Consider the following 21,483-nt stretch of genomic DNA (forward strand, 5'->3'; position numbering starts at 1 on the left):
TTGAGTCGGGGTGGGGGATTGATGTGGGGAGCTGGATGGAGGGCTCTACCTCTTCCTCCCCTTGCTCCGGGTCCGGAAAACCAAGATGTGTGAAGTGCCCACAATCATCCCTGGGCCCCAGAAGGCTGCCTGGAGCCCACCAGCCGAGAAGCAATTTCCTGCAGCACTGATGGAATTGTGCTGCTCAAGGATTCAGTTGGGGGAGAAAAGACATTTTACATTCATCCGTTTATCCAGTGGAACGCTTGTCCTTCCCCGGGGGAGGCGGCTGGCCTCCCATCCTTTCTGTCCCATCCTCTGCGTGGAAGATGGACAAGGCGTTTCTCCGGAAGTACAAAACCCCTGAGACTTTTTGTTCAGCCCCCCCCCAAAACCCCCAGCCTCCTGGCTGTATTTTTTTTTCTGGGGAGGGGGTGTCTCTTTTTCTCACAAGTCACACAAGGAGGGGGGGGGGAGAAACCAGAAGAAAAGCAGGAAAAATATTATTTTTGCAAGAGAGAGAAGGGACTCCAAATTCTATTTGTTGCACCCCAATCCAGGGACTGGAGTCCTCCCAAGATGCCCTCTTGACATGCTCAGAGATGCATGCACGAGGTTTGCCACCCACCGTGTTCAGCTCCAAACGATCCCCTTCCGATCCCCTTCTAATCGGAAGGCCAGAAAAGGCTCCCCAGACCCCTCTGCCTCGTTTCCCAGCCCCCATCTATTCTCTCTGAAGAGCGGCCCTCCTCCCTGCAGAGGAGCAGTGACTTTTCCGCAGCCTGAGACAGATCGATAAATAAATGGCGAGGCTTAATCCACTTTGCCACAGTTCAATTGGCATGCGTGGCACGGCCTGGATCCATACTTCCTGGGGGGGGGGGAGAAAGGGGGAGGGGAGGGAGGAGGAGATGCGGGGGGGGGGAGGGAAGAAAGTGGACGTTGTGAAGTGTCAATTGCTGCTTTGTGGATGCAGCTGCCATCTCTTAAAGTTCAGGAAGACAGTTTCTCAACCGTGGCATCGTGAAGAAGGTGGGAGGAGTTCAACTCCCAGAATTCCATGGGCAGCAGGCCTGGGTTTCAGCTGCTGGCTGGGGAATTCTGGGAGTTGAAGTCCAGAGGTGCTGCCTGCCTGCAGGATTCTGGGAGTTTGAGTCCAATCCATATTCAAAACACCAAGGTTGGCAAACACTGGTTTTCTGTGTTGTGTGAACCCAGCATGGCCGTTTCTGGGCCACGCATCCTGGTTCCAAGCACAACGCTTTGACAAGGAGGACCCCATGGGGAGGTGTCCAAATCCGAGCCAGATTTTTTTTGAGGGGAGGGGGGGTTTCCACCAGGGGCAAAACCAGTTCCTCCTCTTGTGCCTGAAACTCTCCTCCCCTGCCCCACACCTCTGTCATCACCAGCAAGGAAGTCCCCGGCTGTCGAAACTGCGGGCGGAGGAGAAAAACTCGGGGTGGGTCGAGGCACCCCACAAACGGCGACGAGTCTGGGCTTGCGTGTTGATAAGCATTTCCTCCGATTATTATTCTACGAGTCCCAACTTGAGGCTTGGCAGCCGTCGGAGGGACTGAAAAAGATGTCTAGGAAAATAAATCTCCACCTTTGGGGTGCAGAGAGAGACAGGCCTGGCTGGAAACCCTGGAGAGACACCCCCCCCAAATTGAAGTCTGACCCATCTGCAAAGGTGGGGAGCAGAGTTTGACGGAGGGGTCTGGTGCCCCCCCCAAAATGGAAGCATCTGGGCTTGGGGCCTGAATGGCTCTTCTGTCTATTCTCGGAGACCACCAACCCATGTGCCTGGGCCTCGGGGTGCAACATTGGATGGATTGCAGAATCTGGAACCTGCCCGGCCTTTTTTGAACATGGGTCCCCTCCCTTCATAAACCTATTTTTTTTAAAAAAAAAAACCATCTTAGCGGGGGGAGGGGGGATCCAACGGTCCCTGGGCTCTTTTTTCAACCCCTTGGAAAAATAACCAGCCGTTCTAATTGCAAAATTTGTCCCGGAGAACTTCTGGGAGGGGGTGTTTAGCCTTCAATTCCCACAGGAGGGTGAGTGAAGGCTCTCTTGGGGGAGAGGAAGGGAGCCCAATACCCCCCACACACAACCACACACTCAAACACCAACCCCACAAGGAAAAATATTTGCAAAGCGGAGTAAACAAAAGTTTGCACAAACCAGGATGCAAACGTGGTCCTTCCCCCCACTCTCCCAGTAATTTTGGTCCTTGCTAGCCCCTGGGGGAGGACAACATCCTCCTCCCCTTCTCTGCAGGCAGAGATATGTTTGATGGTGCAAATACCCCCCACCCCAGAGAGGTGTCCCCTCCCCAGGCACCGGCCCCTCCCTGCAGGAAGCAGCTGTTCCGAGGCCTTTTCCTTTGCACACTTTTAATTACCCCTCTCGCTAATGGATCCGCTGGCAACGGCTAATGAGCTCAGGCAAGGGAAGTGGGGGGGGAACAGGGGGGCCGCCCCACAGGGAACTTTCTCTCCCCCCGTCCCCCCCTCCCATCCTGTTTGCAATCTTTTCCGCTTAGGGACGGGAGGGCAGCATTTCTGGGCCATTCGCTTTTCATTTATGGAAAAAGGAAATAAATGGAGGAGATAATTTTTTTAAAAGATATTAAAAGGGAGAAAGAGACACACAAATTTTGGCACCATCCTTCCACAGTCCAAAGTTTTCCTGGAAAATCTCTCTGCCTTTTCCGACCTTGTCAGAAATGGCGTAGGGTCTCCTGCTTGAATGAAAGGGGGTGGACTAGATGACCTCTAAGGTCCCTTCCAACTCCTTTAATCTGTTAAAAATCTGTTAACCTTTGCCCCCAACTCCCCCCTTTTTTTTTAAATGGGGGAGGGGGCATACTGCTTCTACAGAGGGGTTTTTTCTTTTATTTTTCATTGTTATGCCACGGTTTTCTCTTCCTCTTCCTCCCCCCCCAGGAGTGAAACCCTTGGGGCGGTCGGGAAAACCCCGGGACGTTTGTCAACGCACCTCCGGCTTCGTGGTCCAAAGTTTCCCCTGGAGATTTTTAACCTTCGGGTTTTTCCCTCTCCTCCTTTTGCATCTTTCAAAAAAATCGCTTTTTTGTCGCTCCTTTGGCTGGGAGGGGGCTGCGGAGGGACGGTCTTCCCCCTCCCTTCAGTTTGGGGGAAAAGCCCCCGATTTAAGGCCCCTGCCCCGCTCGAGTCTTCAGTTGCTCCTGGGGAGGGGTCTTCTGAACCCGGGAGAAAAGGCACGAGGGGGTCTGGAGCCGCTCCTCCCATGCCCCCAAAGCGCTTCCTCGGCCAGCCATGGACACGGTCCCCCCCCCATGACCCCTGTAGGGTGGGGAGCCCAAGGCCTGCGGGCGGGGATGATGGGGGCGGCGGTGCAAAGCAGCCTGCAGGTGACAGCTTGGGAAGGAAGCCTTCGGGCGTCTCTGCCGGTGTCAGCTGCTTCCCAGCCCCCCCCCCCATGTTACCGCTGTTTCTAGCCAGATGTTGAGCCCTGGAGCCAGCCTCCCCCCTCCCACTGCGGTCAGGTGCCAGGCTGACCCCACCGCCCCTTCCCAGCCTCTCCATCGCCTCCTTGGCCCGGGCAGGCCGGGGATGATGGACAAGGGGAGACCCAGAGTCCAGTTCTGCAACAGCCCCCTCTCTCCCCCTCCCCGGGTTTCCTCGGGACCCCCGCGACCGGCCGACCTTGCAGGGCCGCCGTCTTCGGTCTGCTCTGTTTCTGGACTTTGTTGCGCGACCCCTCGGCCGGGGGAGAGGAGGGGCAAAGGCAGCCCCTCCGCGCGCGCTGCCCCCGTCCCCCCCCCCTGGGCCTGGCGGGGCGTCCGGGGTGGGGAGCCCTCCGGAGGGGCGGTGGGGGGGGTCTCGGAGGGGGAGGGGCGGTGGGGAGGGGGCGGAGCCGCGCGCCCCGATTGGAGCAGGGCTGCCAGGGCTGCTGAGTTGCGAGGCTCGGCTCGGCTCGGCTCGGCCGCCGCGGCTTTGTTCCGGAGCCTTTCCCCGCCGCGGGCGGGCTGGCTGGCTGGCTGGCTGGCCCCCTGCCCGCCCCTCCTTCCCGCCCGCCTTCCCTCCCTCCAGCCCTGCCCGGAGTCCGGAGCCGCCACTCGCCCGGGGCGCTCCGGGAAGCTCGGCAGCTCCGACGCCCGCAGAGGAGGCGGCTTCCCCCCCGGAGAGCCGGGCTGGCGGCCCGCGGGCCCCTGCAGCAGCCCCGACCGGACCGGACCGCCCCGCGGGGGACGGGCGGGCTATTCCTCCGCGGAGACCAGCGGAGCCCCCGGGTAAGGGTCGCGGCTGCGCTTTGTGTCTGGCGGGGGCGTCGGGGAAAGGGGAGGGGGCGGGCAGCGCTGGAGGGAGGGGGTCTTTGCCGTCCTCCCTCTCCCCTCCTCGCCTGCCCTCCAGAGCCCCCCCTCCCCAGCGCCGCGGGCATCCGCTGCCAGGCTCTTCCCTACCAGGCGCCCCCTCCCCCATGCCCCTCTCTGTGCCCCCTCCCTTTGCTTCCCCCTTGGAAGTTCAGCCTCCCCCCCCCCACGGGGAAGCGAGCCCCGGAGCCCCGCAGGAGCATCTCTTGGCTGCCTCCTTCTCCAACCGGGCGCCCTTCGCAGGCGCGGGGCTCCGACGCCCATCGTCCTCCCGGGAAGCGCAGAACTGGGCTACCTGAGCTGCGATGGGAATTGTAGTCCCCCCCCCCGTTTAAGAAGGTCTGAAGAACGCTGGGGGGGGTCTTCTCGGGGGAGGGGGCTGCAAAGCACCCTTTTCTTCCATTTGCCCCCTTCGATCAAATTATTCTGTTTTCATCCCTATCTCCCCCCCCCCATAAAGTCAACTTCTGCATGTCTTGAATCCTTTAAAAAAAATAAGGATAAAAAGTGCAAACTTTACAAAGCCCGCAAGAACAAAAACAAAAGCCAACTCTCCCACAAATAAACAAAGCAGCGTTAAATTCCCACCCCCCCTTTTTTTTAAGGGGGGGGGGAATTCAGTGTGTGGAAAGGACAGGAGGCACAAGAAGGGACGTGTTTGTGTGTGTGTTTGGGGGGGGGCAGGGAGACCTCTCTGTTGCTTATGGGAATCTGCTGGGTGGGAAAGGCCCCCCTGGGAGCGTTGACGTCCACAAACACACACACACACACACACACACACAAACACACACACACAGAGCCCGCCTTTTGCGAAACCATTGAGACAAAAAAAAAGAGAGAGAGAGAGAAAGAAATCTTCCCCCAAATGTCTTTGGCTTGGCTTTGCAAATAATGAAGGCCAGCTCTGGGCCAACAGCTGGAATAGAGTAACCCAGCGTGGACTGGAAGGGAACAGCTGGGAAGAGGCAGCCTCAACTGACTTGCTTAGATTAGCCAAATCCTGTTAATATTCCTCTTTTGACTCCTGATCCCCCCTTGCAAGGAGAAAGCGTCATTAAGTGGGTGTTGTGTTTTTTTCCTCTCCAGAGAAGGCATCTGGCCTGTTTGGAGCTGGTCAAGGGTCTGGATAACCTCTGGATGCCCCTTTCTTCTTCTTCTTTTCTCTCCCTCTCTCCCTCTCTCTCTCTCTCTGTCTCTGTCTCTCTCTCTCTGTCTCTTATTCTGTCTCTTTCTCTCTTTTTCTCTCTCTTTCTCTCTATCTCTTTTTCTCTCTCTTTCTCTCTGTCTCTCTCTTTCTCTCTTTCTCTCTCTCTCTCTCTCTCTGTCTCTCTCTCTCTCCCCTCCCCCTCTCTGGTGGAAATAAATTCAGAAATATATTGAGAAACTTAGCAAGGCCCAAACCTGGAACTGGGTTAATGCAGAGATTTGGAGGAGGATCAAGAGAACAGATTCCAGGGAGTAGTGAAAGCTTTGCAGAATAAGCCAAATGGAAACAAAACAGCTCAAGGGTTTGTGGTGTGTGTGGAGACCAGTGAGGATTTCTTCCCAGTTGTGACTTTGCTTCACACCGTGGTCTCTTCGACCCCCCCCTCCTTTTTTTCCTCCTACCATATCTGGGTCTTTGGCCTGCCCAGAGGGAATTATTCTTGGCTGTGTGTTGTTGTAGTTCTTGGAAAGTTTGTGGTGTTTTTTTTTTAAAATCGGTTAAGGTCAGGAGATTATGGAAGCGCTTGGGGGTCTCCGTTTGCAAGGGGCTCAGTGTTTTAAAAGTGCTTCCTCTGAGCATGGGAAAAGTGCGCTTCAGCCCTGTGATTTGTTGCTAAACATTCTGTGTGTGTGTGTGTGTGTGTGTTGTTTCATTTATTGTTCTTCCTTGCTTGGGGAACAATCTGTGATTTTCAGCACCCTCTCCGTATCTCTGTCTCCTGCGGTTCGTAAGAAAGGCCTACCTTGCAAAGTTGTTGTAATTGGGGGGGGGGACTTGAGATGCTCCAAAATTAGTTGCATTTCACGCTCCCTCCGTGGCTCATTTTCCAATTTTGGTTCCCCTGAAAAAATGGCACTCAAATCCTCTCCCTTTTCATGTATTTCTGGATGGCAAAAGACCCACTTTAGCCTCAAAAAACAACCCTGCAGGGTAGGCCTGCCTGGGAAGAAACATTTTTGCAGTTACGGTGGTTGGGTTGGAAAAAAAAATAGTGGGTGGCTATTGCTGATAAGCCATCATTTCCAGAGTAAAGATCCTGGCTTAATATTGGCTTGCTAGAATTTGGAGGTGGAGAAAACTGGCTCGTGTTTTTTTTTTAGGGAAGCAGGCTCGGTTGTGCCCCTCGCGAAGCCAGGAGTAAACAAACCACACCAAGAATTCACGCCGAAGGGAGGATCACCCGGGCACTAAACCAGATACGGCTTCTTTGTGGGGGGGGGCACTGTGTGCGAGGCGCAGAGGATTGTGGCGGCGTTGCTGTTTGCTGCTCGTACAGGCCTTCGCGATGTGTGCACTCCGCAAAGTTTGTTTAAACAGGATGTAGGGCAGCACAGCGTGCCCTATGGATCATTGTGGTTTGTCCGGTGTGGAGAACAAGCCATGGTTTAGCTTGATGTGCAGAAGGCAAAGCGTATATTGTGCAATTCCTCTATTTCCCAGGCTGGCATCACCTGCTCATTTAAAGGGGGAGGGGGCTGGACATTGGCATCCAGGGCAGGGCAGGCTCAGTCTGGCTGGGGATGGCACTGAAGGGCCAGTGAAATTGGGTGGAGGTCTCACCTAGCAGCCAAGGAGAGGAAACCTGTGGGGGTCTCACCCAGCAGCCAAGGAAAGGGAAGTGAGTGGGGGTCTCAGCCGGCAGCCGTGAAAATCCGGCAGAAGGTGCTTAGCTGAGTCTTGCCAGCCCCTCCCTCCCAGCTGCCCTATTTGCAAATGAGGGGGGATTTCTGCACAGTTAATTGCTAATCAAGCAGGAAGCGGGCAGGGGGCTGAGAGGGGGGGGTCAGCTTTCTGCTGGCTTGAGGTAGGGGCCTCCCGCTTCCAAGACTCCCCCTCCCTCCTGAACCTGAATCCACCAACTGATCTCCAATTCCATTTGGGGAGGGGGCTTTATTCTGTTTGGGGATGATTTAAACAGGATGGGCCCCAAGGGAAAGGGGGCAGGCCTTGTGGTGGTGGGGGGGCAGAGATGAATGGCCACTGCGCTGGGCTCCTTCCTGGCCAGCAGACTCATGTTTCTTGGAAATCATTTCTGGATTATTTCCTTAATTCTTGTTTTAACCACCAATTTTCTCCAGCCACCCAGGGCTCTCTAAGGAGCAACAAAAATAGCAAACAACTGATTAGGGAAAAGAGGCCATTAAGCGATTTCTCTACACACACACCCGGCCCCCACTTCTCTTGCGCAAAGGGCCCCCCAGAAGCTTTGAGGGAAATTTCCAGTTTTTCTCGTGTTGAGTCAGCTCTGGACAAAATAAAACAAAACACTCAAATTTTTCTTTGCCCAGAAATCCGAAATTGGGGGGGGGATCAGTCCCTCGACTCGCACATTGAGTTCACTTTTGGCTCTCATTGGTCCTGGCTGGGGGGGGGGCTGGGGGGGGCGTGGTAGTGGGGGAGACCGTCCCAAGCATCCTGGAGGAGGAAAGGCTAGGGAAAGGAGGCCACGAGGTGATCACCGGATGAAGGAGCGTATCCTTGATAGATTTGGGGACTTTTTGATGTTGCTTTTCCCAAAGACGCCTCCGAGGACAGGCGCAATCCTTCCTACCTCTTTATCTTCACAAGAGCCCTGTAGGGTAGACCAGGCCGGCTAAGACCAGAGGGTGTTGCACTCCCATCCCTTGAATTTGGGATGATCAAGGACCCTCAAGGAGTCCCCTGCCCCAAATAAGATACTTTGGCTCCAGTGAGCATCTGGAACAGACTCTGAGACTTTTGCAATTCTGATGCCCCCAAAGCAGCCCCTCCCTCTCTCTGGGCTCTGACCCCCCCCACCCCTTATTCTGCGGCCTCTGTTCCCCAAAGCTGAGAATTGGGGGTCCATTGGCAAAGGGGCGCCTCCAGTCCAGCAAGCGGCCCGAGGGAGCCCTGACTTGCGTGCAAGTCCTCCAGCTACGCCGTTCCCACACTCAGACGCTGCCGGCACGTTGGATGTCAAGCCTCGGGTGCGAAGCTTCCCAGAGAGACCGTCACAGGGATGGCAGTTCCCAGAACGGCCCTCCCCAGCTCGGCCGAGGGAGGCCTGGGGTCACTGCAGCTGTGGGTGGAAGGGCGGCCCGGCGGTCACTGCCGCCAAAACGCTGCTCTTCCCACGACTCGGGGGCCGGCAGCCTGACACACACACCCCTGGGATTTGCATAGCTTTGCGAAGCTGGGAAGGCCGCTGCGTTTCCCGAAACGCCTGACAGTGCCTGTCCCTTCGCTCGAGCCCAACGTCCACTCAAAGGGGCTCCGTGGCTAGTGTCCATTACTCCATGGTGTGTAAAAATAAAAAGTCCAGGTTGTCTATGATTCCTGGTCTGAATCCTGGCTTGTCGTAGAGCGTTTCCAATGCAAAAAGCTGGCTTGTTTGAAAAGAGGGTGGGAAAAAGGTTTCAGCACCCGAACGGGGGTTAGTTCACTCATCGGGGAATGCTTGTGACTTTGGGGAGGCAATCCCCCCCCCCCTAAATCCAGTTCCTTCTTTTGGGTTGCCTTGCAAAAGCAAAAGCGAAGCTCTTTGCCCTTGAAAGAAGAAACCAAGGTTCTAGTCCTCACAGTTCGTCCTGAAGCCGCAAGATGGGAATCGCCCGCATTGTTTTCCCGCAGGGGGACGTAAACTGGAGCACTGCAGATGCGGAGAGAAATGGAGGGGTTTTTTTTGGAGAGGAATTGCACGGAGGCTCTTCTCCGCCGTCCTTGATTTCACTTTTAATATTGTTTTGTTTACGTTGGCCCGGCTGGCCTTCCTTCCTTCCTCCCTTCCCCAAAGGGCCGCTTTTGCCTCTTTCTCATCCGTTGTTTTTGCAAACGCAAGGAGGGAATCGGTACTTCTTCCCTTCTTCTGGGCCGGGTTGAGAGGCCTGGAAAACGGGCCCCGGCTCGCAAGTGGCTGGAAAGGGAATTAAAAGGGATTAGTTGAGGTGCTATAAATGGATGCAGGATGGACACCTGGGGCAGCTTCTCCGCAGAGGTCAGCTCTGGCCAAAGACCCGCCTTGGGGCTGTGTTCACACGCCACGTTCTCCGCTTGCTGGTTTTCACCTGGGCAGGAATGAGATGGAGGAGGTTGGTCACGCCAGCTCTCGGCAGTGGGGCTGCCAAAAGTTCCTTCCAAAAATTTGGGATCGGTTGTGCAAAGGACTTGGCTTCTGGTAGATTTCTTTTTCCCTTAAGCCTTCCCCCCCACAAATGATTGCTTTTCCTTCTGTTTGTCTGGAGCTTTTTTTAAATCCTTCCAATTTAACAGAATAGCAGAGTTGGAAGGGACTTTGGAGGTCTTCTAGTCCAGCCCCCTGCTCAAGTAGGAGACCCTATTCCATTTCAGACAAATGGTTTTCCAATCTCTTCTTAAAAACCTCCAGTGGCAAGATGTTCCACTGGTTAATCGTTCTCACTGTCAGGAAATTCCTCCTTATGTCTAGCTTGGTTCTCTCCTTGATTAATTTCCATCCATTCGGGCACCTCTGTTTCAAAAATAAAAAAATAAAAAATTGAATATGTCTCCTAGACGTTCGTTATAACAGAGGCTGCTGCCGCTTTAAGAAAGGGGCGATGTAAATATTGTCTATATTGTAAAAACAAGTAACCATGAAGCAAGGAGGTAGATGTATAAAGCCATATAGGTCGCAGAATGGAAAATCCGAAATAAGTGAAAAGAATACCGATAACAGAAAGCTATAAAAGACTCCACTGCCCATAATCCTTGCAAGTGAGTTGCTGCAGGGAGCTTCTGTGCAACTTCAATGCGATGGATGGACTCCGTGCCCTGCTTCCTCTCTCTTTCTCCCTCCCTCCCCCATTTTCTGCAGCGAGTTGCTGGACGTCCATGTTTTCCCGAGGACCGAGATCTCCTTGTGGTCTCCTTTTCGAGGGCTAAAATTGGCTGTAGAACGAAACAATTCATGCCGGGATGTGACAGGAAAATATTTTTTTCTCCCGGTTGGCTCCGTCTACGGAGAGAGATGGGCCCGTCTGCTCCGAAAAGGAGACCACGAGGAGAGCCACATGGGGCCGTGATGCTTGGCAGGAGGGAGGAAGTAAACACACACACACACAGCCCAAGCGTTGCCAAGGGAGGTTATTGAACCGCAGCGCATATTCAGAGAGAATCGAACTAACGCCTGGCTGCTTCCCGTCCAGGGGCTGCAGAAAAGGTGCCATTTGTCAAGCGAACAGGGGAATCAATGGGCCTGGACGGCAGTCCGGCCGCCCCACAGATTAAGTGGTCTGGCAGCTGTTAACACCCGGATGTCGGGTGTCTCCGCGGCCCTCTTCCCTGCACCTGGAGATCCAGACACTCAGGATTAGAGACCCCCCCAACTTATTCCCAAACGCAGAAGGGGCCGGCTCAGCTCCTTCCTCGAAAACCTGTGGAGTTTGGCCAGGATGTGGGCTCCATGGCGCTGGGAATTGTAGCACGTTTCTTTCAGCGGACCCGGGAAATTGGCAGGGTTGGGGAGTTGCAGTATGGAGCCTGGTGCTGGGGGGGCATGGGGGGGGCGGCGAATGCGAGCAACAAACGCTGGGCTTGCTCTCCGCCTGCGTTTTAATCAAACGGAGAGGACTAGCAGCTTGAGTCTGTTTTTAAGGAAAGGCTCGTCGTCTTCCCTGTGCGTTTGCCCTGGTTGTCTGGATGGATTCCCAGGGAAGCTAAGTGTCTCTTCCAGGGCAGGGAGAGATGGGCATTGTAGTCCAACACAACAGGCCCCAAAGTAAGGGAGACGTTGAAAGTGGGAAACCGAAGCCGCCTCCGTTTAATCTCCTGAGATGGTTTTCAAGATGCGGATAACGAAATTGATTTAAGTTCAAAGGAAGGGTTTGGAGCAGGTCAGTTGGGGGGAAATCTGAAAGCGGGGTGTTTTCTTGTGTTATTGTGACTCGGATCCAGCCGTTTTTGGCCTCTGGAACAAAGCGACTTTTCTTTTGAAAGCAGCCGTGTCTTTTCCCCCCCTGAGCCTTATTATCATCATAAGACCTGCGGGCGGAGGCAGAATTGGCTGCCCGTTGGGGGAACCGGGGGCCAGCGGGGGGCCTCGTGGTTATGGATGGCAGCGGGCGAGCGATTAATCTCGTGATACGCGGTTTTATCCTGTGATACCAGAGGGAGGGTCGGAGCGTTTATATTTTTGCCTGGAAGGTTTCTGCGCGGCGGTTAGGAAGGGAGGCGTTGAAGGCTGTTGGAGGGCCTGCCCCATGGGGCCCGGAGGGAAGGAAGGAAGGAAGGAGAGAGGGAAAAGAAGGAAAGGGAGGGAGGAAGGAAAAGAAGGAAAGGAAGAGAGGGAGGAAAGGAAGAAAGGAAGGAAAAGAAAGGGAGGGAGGGAACAAATTAGACGTTTCTGTGTGTCATATAATATATGTGGGTATATGCATACTTTTGTATTTATTTATAATTCTGTTATATTTATGTATTGTATATTGGAGGCGGTGACCCTTTGAGGGCTGTATGCAACAAAATTTCATTTTAACATATGCCGATTAGTGTACCTTTAATGTGACAAAGTTATTCTATCTGTCTACGGAGGGAGGGAAGGAAAGAAGGAGGGAGAGAGAGTGAGGGAGGGAAAGAAGGGATAGATAAGGAAAAAGATGGGAGGGAGGGAGGAAGAAAAGGAAGAAAGGGAGAAAGGAAAGAAGGAAGGAAGAAGAAGAGAAGAATGGAGGGAAGGAAGGAAGAGATAGGGAAGGAAAGAAGGAAGGGAGAAAGGAAAGAAGGAAGGAAGAGGAAGAGAAGAAAGAATGAAGGGAGGGAAGAAAGGAAGAGATAGAGAAGGAGGGAGAGAAGAAAAAGACAAAAAGAAGTGGTGGAAATGTATACATCCCCAATAAACGATTCCCCGGCCTTTTTATGATCTGGCAGCTTCCTGATCTTTCCTAGCGAGGCGCTTCTCAGCCGGCACAACGGCCTGTTTGTCTTCACCGGGGCCGTTTCTGTCTGTGTTTTCTTAACCTCTGGGTTTTTCCACCCGGCTGCCTCCCATTTGGACAGTCAAGCTCTTAATGGAGGGAATCGCTTGCCAAAACAACAGCCGAGCTTTCCTGGAGGCACGAAGCGAAGTGCACAAGCCTTAGGGACTCTGTGCAGCAGCCCCTCCGGTCACCTGCCACGGCGTTTGCGAAGCTACGCTCTGGCCGTATTTGGCCTTCCAGCGTTGGCTAAATGGCCAAGGATCCACGCTCTGTCCTCCTCCAGGAAATTGGAGCTGGCTTTGTCATCTGCTGGAGAGGAGATACCTCCAGCGCACGGCTCTCCAAACTTGGCAACTTTAAGACGTGTGGACTTTTAGGGGCATTCTGGGAGTTAAAATTCTGCACGCCTTAAAGTTGCCAAGTTTGGAAACTCCTGATCTAGCCACCTTCTTCTTTCTTCCTCTCTTGGATCCCTTTTTGAGCCTCTTCTGGCCTCTGGAGTCCATCTTTCCTCTTCCAATAATGGAAAATCCAGTTTGACTCGCCCAAGCCAAATGGTTTTTTGACCGACGCAGCGACTGGCTTCTCTCTCTCTTGTGCGCCTCTTCCTGGCTTCCTCCAAAGCCAGCAAGACTTTGGGGTGGGTGGGGGGAGATTAATCCCTGATTGGACCCTGGCCTTTTTGTCACAGCTTTGCTGCTTTTTCTGGCTCATTTGTTCTCCCCGCCTGGAGAATGGGCTCCAATTCCTTGGGGGGAGTCGTTGTTTTGACACGGGCGAAGCACCTTAGCTGAAACGTCTTTCAGTCCAATTACTTCTGGATGGTTGAGGATCGACAAAGAGAGTCCCCGGAGGAAATTAGAGGGGAAACAAAACAACACACACAAACACACACTTGGCATAAGAGGAAGGAGGAGCGCGGAGGGTAGAGGAAGCAATAAAACCCCAGTCCCAAAACACTGAGGACTACAAAACCAGCCAGCCAACCACTCTCAGTGGCAAGGGAAGTGGTGGGAGATCATTGCAGATTTCCTGGGAGTAAACGCCCACCTTTTGGGGGTGTTTTTCCAGCCAGCCCGAATGGAGGCTTTCCCTGTTTTTTCATCCAGACGGGCCTTTGGCACCAAAAGCAGATTAACTTGTAGGACAGGGAGACAAACTGCTGGGGTAACATTATTTTATTCCAGTCTTCATTGCTGGGTTTTATCGAGGCTGAGCAGCCGAGGGGATCTAATATCCACGAAGTGGAACACCGAATCTTCCGTTATGGTTATCACCAGACCATTTGGGCCGACATCATCTCCCCAATTCCCAGACTGGAATTCTGACAGCTCTCCAGCGCTTCTAAGTTGGCCTTGGAGATAAAGTGCCTTTTGCGGGGTGGGGAGGAGGGGGTTTCTACTGGGGACCCTCCAAGGACGGGGAAGGGTCTCCTGGGGAACTTGTTTGCAGCACAAAGCCAACTTTGGAGGAGAAAAAGCAAATGGCTTCCATGTTGCTGTGCACAAAGTGATCTGGATTCAACTCAGGGGAGACTTTAATTCTTTTTTTTCCCCCTACTAATGTTCCTATCGGCGAAAGGGGTGTCCGGGGTGAACTGCACCCAGGGGGCTCTGTTGCTGCTCAGCCGTCTAGACAAGAGTACCTCTGAGCATGCCTTGAGTGTAGCGGCTCCTTCCCTGTCGTTTTATAACTTCAAAAATTAGGGATTTCCCCCTAATCATAAGGGTCACCTTTCCTTCCCATTTGTTCTCCAGTAAGAGGAAACACAAGCGCAGTGGGTTCTGTTTTCTTCTTTCCCCCCCTCCCCAAACCCCCCCCCCCGCCCCATGCTTCTGCGCCTGACCCCCCGTCTCGGCTTGCTGCATGGATGATTCCTGCGGGACGCTGAATTTATAACGGCAACCGGCCCTGAATTATTAATAGTTTAATTTCCGACGTTGGTGCCAAAGCTCAGGAGGGCTCAGGGGGAGGGGAGGAGGGGGCTTGGCAGCCACTTTGACACCCCCTGGTCTTTGCCCTTGGAGCCCCCCCCACAATTTGCACACCCAGAAACTCTCTCTATGTGGGGGGGGGTGTCCCAGCGTGCTGCCCTCCAGGCGAGATGCATTAGACTTTCTGGATGTTGGTATCACGCATCGCATGTAGGAAGATCTGTGCGTTTCTATAATTTAAGGGGGTTCCCCCAGTCCAGTTCATGAGGACTAGCGCCTTAATGAAGATTCTAAACGCTCTCCAGACCTCCCTAGGTCAAGTTCAAGAGGACTAGAGCCTCAATGAAGACTCCGAATTCTCTCCAAACCTCCCCTGGGTCCAGTCCCTGAGGACTAGCGCCTTAATGAAGACTCTGAACCCCTTCCAAACATCCCTGGGTTACATCCATGAGGACTAGCACCTTAATGAAAACTCTAAATGCTCTCCAAGCCTTGTGTGTGTGTGTGTGTGTGTGTGTGTGTGTGTGTTTTAATCGCTCAGATAAAAAGCCTCTGACAGCGTCTCACCCGACGCCTTGCAACTCAATTTTCTGAAATCCCCCTCCCCTTCTTTTCCCCCACCCCTTCCCTCCCCTCCCTCTCTCCCCCCACCCCTCCTCCTCCTCTTCCTCCTCCTCCTCCTTCTTCTTCTCTCTTTCTGGAAAAGCAGAAGGCAGCTGGAGCAGCTGCTAAAATTAGCCCCGCCGTGTGGAATCGAACGGAGGGCCTGGAATATAATGTGCCAGTTGATGAGAAGTAATATATTAAATTTATATCGAGGTGGCCCCGGGTAAGGAGAGGATGATGGCGAAGAAGCTGGCTTTGGATTTTTAATTGGCATAATATTTCATTTAATTACACCGTCTATTTTGGGAGGTGACCACGTGGCTGGCTCGGTGCTTCACATGAAGGGGGGGGAAAATCCCCCTGCCCATCAGCTCTTTGTGATCTCCGGCAAAGGAAGACCAACTTTGGGGGGTGAACTCCTTCAGTCAAAGGCGTCAGGGTGGCACCTGGCATGGCTGAAAGACAAAGTGCCCGCTTTGCCTCTGTATTTCAAAATGAAAATTGCCAGCTTTTCTCTCCGGCAATTGTGCAGTGCCAGGGATTATCACACACACACACACACACACGCACACCCCAATCGTGATCTCTGCAGCTCAGGACCCTTTGGAGCAGAAGTGCCAAAGCAGAAGCAGGGATTTTTTTGGCCGCTTGGCATGTCCAGAGGCCTGGCATTCGACACCCAACTGATCCAGATATTTTTGGCTGCGAGAGGCAGCAGGTAAAGGAGGACCTTAGATAACCTCTGGCCAGACCTGATCCAAGACTCGGCTTCTTCTGTTTGCTGACCATTTGAGTCCAGCTCTTATGCCAACTCTCGAGCTTCAAAGAGATGCCCGTTCCCCTCTAGGGCCTCCCTTCCAGGGTTGTTGTTGCTGAGGCCAAAGAATAATAAAGAAGAAAGGACGGGTAAAATAAATATGACCCACCGAAACCACTTTACAGATGGGGCAGAGAAAAAGCCCGCCGAGGGCTGGGTTCAAATCTAAGATGGCCAGCAAGCCCGCCAATCGTTTTAATTTCTCCCTGTGTTGCTTTGAGCCTTTGATTCAGGTTTATTTTATTTATTTACTATTTCTATTGATGGCTTGAGAGGCCGGGGATCTCGGGGTTTTGTGAAGGGCATAAAAACACACCCTGGGCTTGTCCATCCTCTAAAGAGCAACTTTTAAATGAGGGGGGGTCCTGGTGGCCTCTGAGCTGGGTTTGGGTGTTGCAGGCATCTCATTACCTGACTAGGTACCATCATCAGGGCTGGAAGGAACATTTGCAGCCAACCCCACTAGCAATGATGACGTTTCCTAGTTGGGTCGTGAAATGTCTGCACGAAAACAAGCAAACTCAGAGACCACCAAGGAGCCCCAATAATAATAATAATAATAATAATAATAATAATAATAATAATAATAATAATAATAATAATAATAATAATAATAATACTCCCCCTCCTTCTAGCACTGATGCTATTGCTTAGTTGGGTCATGAAGAACCAAGAAGAAACAGAGCTTGGTGGTTCTGCAAGACCTGTCTTTCAACCCTGAACTGCAAATATTCTCCTTTATTGGCATCTTTTAAAGTGACCGCAGGTGCAGCTTCCCAGAAACCATGCCAAAGGCATTCCCCCCCCATTCCCCCCTCCATTTGCTCCATCTTAGCTCGGTTAGCCTGCGCCAAGGCACCCCCAAAGCCCACCTCCATGGATCTGGCACCTAGCCTGGGGTGGGGGAGGTGGCTGGCTGGTGGGACAAAGACCCTCCCTCCCCCCATCCCCTCCAGGAAGCAATAAAGCATCTCTGCTGGGCCAGGCAGAGCCCCATCTGTATTCTGCGCCCCCCCCTCTCTCTCCTGCCAGTTGCAGCTTCCGGGAGCAGCCGTTGCTGGGGATGGGAAGGACGCCAGAGGAGAGAGAGAGAGGAGGAGGAGGAGGGAGCATCCCAGTGGGATGCAGCGCTTGGTAGAATGGCAGTTAGGCCTATTTAAAATCAAAAGGAAGGGTCTCTGCCTCCCCCTCTGCCCCTCCACACACACCACACACACACCCAGCAAGCCCTGGCAGAAGTCCTGTCACTCCCACCGACCGTTTGCAGCTCACCAGGCAGCCGGAGTCAGGGACCTGTCTGAAAAACGCTCTCCGTTTTCGTTGCGGTGGTTGTTCTGGTTGGCAGGGGTGCCCCCTGGTTTTAATTGAAGGGGAAAGGTGGGTGGGGGATTGCCAAACCTTGAGGACTAGAAACTTGCACGTCGCCAAGTTGTTCGCCGTCAACATCAGCCACCCGTCAGCCTGGTGTGCTTTGCCCCAAACAGAATCTGAGCCGGTTTATCTAGAAATTTATTATTTATTCCATTGGGTAAGTCAGCCGGATAGAGACCGAGATACAACTGATTTTAGGCTTATGGCTCAAAGCAAACAAATCCTCCTCTAATTCAAGCTGACCTCTTATTTATTAGGCTTTTCTAAACAGACAGAGGTGCGGGGGATGGAGACGGGGGACACCCAATTATTTGGCAAGGTGCTCATCCGGGCTAGCTTCCCTTCTCCTTCATGAGGACTAGAATGCTGCTCAGCTGCCATACGCTCAGCATCAAGCAACCAGAAATACGGGTTGATTGTGTTTTTGCCTGAAACATCTCCATTTGTGGGGGCTGTTTCTGCGGGGGGGGGGGCTTCCTCTCTGGCGGTGGAAGGAAGGCAGCTGCCCCCCTTTCGAAGCCGGGGCAGGGGAGATTGGGGGGGTGGGCTTTGGTCCTAAGCAGGTGGGGGGAGTCTGTAAGTCTCCAGTAATGAGTTTTTGATACCGGGATTTGGTCAGGCGGAGGCGAGGTTGCTTGTGCGCACACAGGGGACGGGGGGGGGGGGGGGGGGTTACAGATCCCTTCTCTGCTTCTGCACCCATCGTCCTTTGGGGAGAACACCCCTACGCCCCCATCCCCCAGTTTCCTCCTCTCCTCTCCCCTGCCCTCCCCACGATGGGTGGACTTCCACTTCCAGAATTCCCCAGCCTTTTTTTAAACGATGGTTAAAAACTACAACTTCCAGAATTGCACAGCCATCAGGCATCACCAAACTGAATTCCCTTTTGCAAACTCCCACTGCATTCAGGTGCTGAGAAGATCATTTCCCTGCAATGCACAAGGGCCTCCACGAATATCCAACAAAACCTTCATTTTTCTCTCCCGTTGGAATATATATATATTGTAACACAAATATATACTTATTTCCCTGGCTCAACTGATAAGGAATACAACATATATATATATATATATATATATATATATATATATATATATATATATATATATATATATATATATATATATATATATATATATATATATATATATATATATATATATATATATATATATATATATATATATATATATATATATATATATATATATATATATATATATATATATATATATATATATATATATATATATATATATATATATATATATATATATATATATATATATATATATATATATATATATATATATATATATATATATATATATATATATATTTGTGTTACAACCCCTGGTATGCCTAAATATGGGAGGAAGGTCACTACTCCTTCTTTCTGTCCTTCGGCTCATCACAGAAGACCATGCAGGCAGAAAACCATATTTTTATTTTTAATGTTGCCTTTTTATATTTGTGTTGTATTTGTACTGATAAATAAATAAATAAAGGGAGACTAGTATAGATCTATTTCGAGCTAATTAGGTATGGCTAGCTGATGAGAGCTAATTAGCTCGAAATAGATCTATACTAGTCTCCCTTTATTTATTTATCAGTACAAATACAACATAGATATAGATATAGATAGATAGATGATAGATAGATAGATAGATAGATAGATAGATAGATAGATAGATAGATAGATGATAGATAGATAGATAGATAGATAGATAGATAGATAGATAGATGATAGAGAGATAGATAGATAGATAGATAGATAGATAGATAGATAGATAGATGATAGATGGATGATAGATAACTCATATTTCCAAAGCCTGGGGATTCTCATTAAGTGAAGGAATCCTGGCTCAGCCACTGAAAATGATGACAAAGGAAGCGATATTTTTCTGGTAGCCAGAAGGCAAGGTTTTTGTGTTTTTTTGTTTTAAAGAAAAACAGAAACACTTCTCTGGTGTGTGTCTGTGCGTGTGTGTTGCGTTTCCACATGATTCAGCTATTTCCATCCCTGGGAGAAAAAAGGCCAGATTCGAACCTGGCACAAACCGGTTGCCATGAGGACTAGCATCTTGGAGGGGCCATCCTGCCCGCCTCAGGCCTGGCAGCTCGAGGAGGGCTGACCCGGGGCTTCGATGCCCAGGGTACGATTGGACAGATCTCTCTTGAAATCTCCCCCCACCCCTCCCCGGCAGCCCCTGGCCAGGCACAGCAGCCTCCTCGGCTGTTGGGTGTCGCTGAGATGCCAGGTGGGAGCCTCGGTGGCAGCGATGGCGTCGTTTTGAGTTGTATTTATAGTGACAAAGTTGTCCCTGGCAGATGGTTCTGGGAAGTGCTGACACGGTGGCAGCTTCTCGCTGTAACAGGGGTCCCTCCTCCCTTTCGCACGCTTCCCGGATCTGGATTTGACACAAAGCCCCCCCCTCCAATTACAGAAAGTCTGACGGGTTTTTTTTTTTTTAAAGAGAACAAAAGCACCGGAATGGCTATGGGTGGGGGGTGTCCCGCAGCTTCCCCCCCTTTTCTGCCAACTTCCCCAGAAGTTGCCAGCTTCCCCCCCCCCTCCCGGGGCCGCTGTTTGCTGCAAACTTCCCCCTCCCCTTGGCACGCATTTTCCCAGACACTGTTGAAAAGCTGGGTTGATTTTATGCCTTGCTTTCTATAAAAAAAACCCCTCATCCCCATTAAGGTGGGCTTTAACCCACCCCAAAGGTTAGATGGAGGCAGAGAGCAAGCCCTTCAACTCCCAGAATTCCTCAGCCAGCTTGCTTTAAGAGGAGTGGGCTTCAACTCCTGGAATGCTCTAACCAGCAGCCATGCAATTCTGAGAGTTGGAGACCATGCCAACTAATGGATTCTGGGAGTTGAAGTCCATTGCCAGCTAGGGAATCCTAGCAACTGGAACTACACAGCCGTAGAGGGACCCCCCGACCCCTCCCCTCCTTGCAATCTGATCCCCCAAATGTCCCCAACTCTCTGTGGCTTCCTGTCTCTGGGACCCATTTCTTTCAATGGGGCTGGAGGATGCTCCAGGCGGATGGAGCCATCCCGTTTCCCTCCTCGAGCTTTTTCCCGCAGCTTCTGCAGATGAGATAAAAATATAAATGTGGAATTATTGTGAAAGCAATTCCCCCGCCGAGTCCTTGCTTCTAATTATACACCCTTTGGAAAGTTCAGCTTCACAAGTGTAAACAAATCCAGGCCTGGGTTTTTTTCTCACCTTGTGGCTCATAAGGGGAGTGTCTGGAGAGAAAGGGGGAGAAAAGAGACCAGGACATGTCAAAAAATGCAAATCTACCCATGCAGATGTGCGGGTGACATGCGGAAAACAGATGGTGGGGAAGGCAGCCTGGCACTTGGGACTGGCTCAAACACTTCTTTGCACAAACCTGAGACTCTGCACTTTCTGTGCCTGTGCGAATCTGGCAAGGAGAGGTGACTTGCTAGCTGGAAAGCTGCTCGTCATGAGGACTAGAAACCCATCTGGGTCTGGGTTTTGTTTGCGCGTGAAAAATCCGCCTTATCTCTTCTTTGGGGACGAGGGATTAGTTTGCCCTTCGCTTTCGGGAAACCTCTTGGCAGCTCGGCTGGTCCTTTCCTGCACAAGATGAGTGTACCTCCCTAAATATCGCCCCGTCCCCACTCTCTCTCTCCCGTGGCCATCCGTGGCCAAAGCGGGTGTCTCCTTTCCTGCTATTTATAGCGCCTGGTGTCGTCTGCCCTCCCAGGCCCCGTTCAGGATACTACAAATCCTGTCTGACTTCCTTCCCGGCATCGGATGCCATCCCTTTCCCACCCGCTAGCAAACGGGCCTCCTGGGCTTCACAACAGCCTTGTAAGGTAGGCTCGTCTTTCATCCAATTGGGGAGGGCAGAGATCTGCCCCACCAGATTTCTCCTGGCACACCTGTAGCCCAGTTCATCTCGCCCGCTGATGCCCAAAGGATCCTTCACGCGTCAAGAGTGCCCTGCGCTTCCTCCTTTATGACGTCAGTGCCTCTTTCCCTCCTACTCACCCCCCCCCCTGAGAAGGGAGGCTGGCTAATTACACGGGGGGGGGGGAATTCCCCTTGGAAAACCTGGGAGGTTTTTCTTTTAAAGCTTTCTCATAGCCAGTTAGTTTTGGATGCCAAAACTTTATATATATATATATATATAAAGTTTTTTTTTATTTTTCCCTTTCAAATTCATTCACAAATATACCTTCTTATAATTGCTATTTAACCTTTGTTTACTCATCATGAATCTCTATAATTATTTTTACATACATGCATATAAATAAAATACATTTTGGGTTACTTTCTTGCCTCC

The 21,483-nt window shown here is 51.8% G+C and overlaps 1 protein-coding gene across 2 annotated transcripts in view; it reads left to right on the forward strand.

Annotated features, from left to right (window-relative positions):
* Positions 1–3,920: 3,920 nt before the first annotated feature.
* The window catches only part of SEMA6C (semaphorin 6C), a 35,197-nt gene continuing 17,634 nt past the window's right edge, over positions 3,921–21,483 (forward strand). Inside the window, exon 1 of one of the 2 annotated variants that reach the window (XM_081967771.1) lies at positions 3,921–4,255. The gene's annotated coding sequence lies outside the window, so the exon portion shown is untranslated. The remainder of the gene's footprint in view (positions 4,256–21,483) is intronic. The other variant, XM_081967770.1, reaches the window with a different exon arrangement.

Source organism: Natrix helvetica (genome assembly GCF_964273705.1).
Source record: "Natrix helvetica genome assembly, chromosome: 16".
NCBI lineage: Eukaryota > Metazoa > Chordata > Lepidosauria > Squamata > Natricidae > Natrix > Natrix helvetica.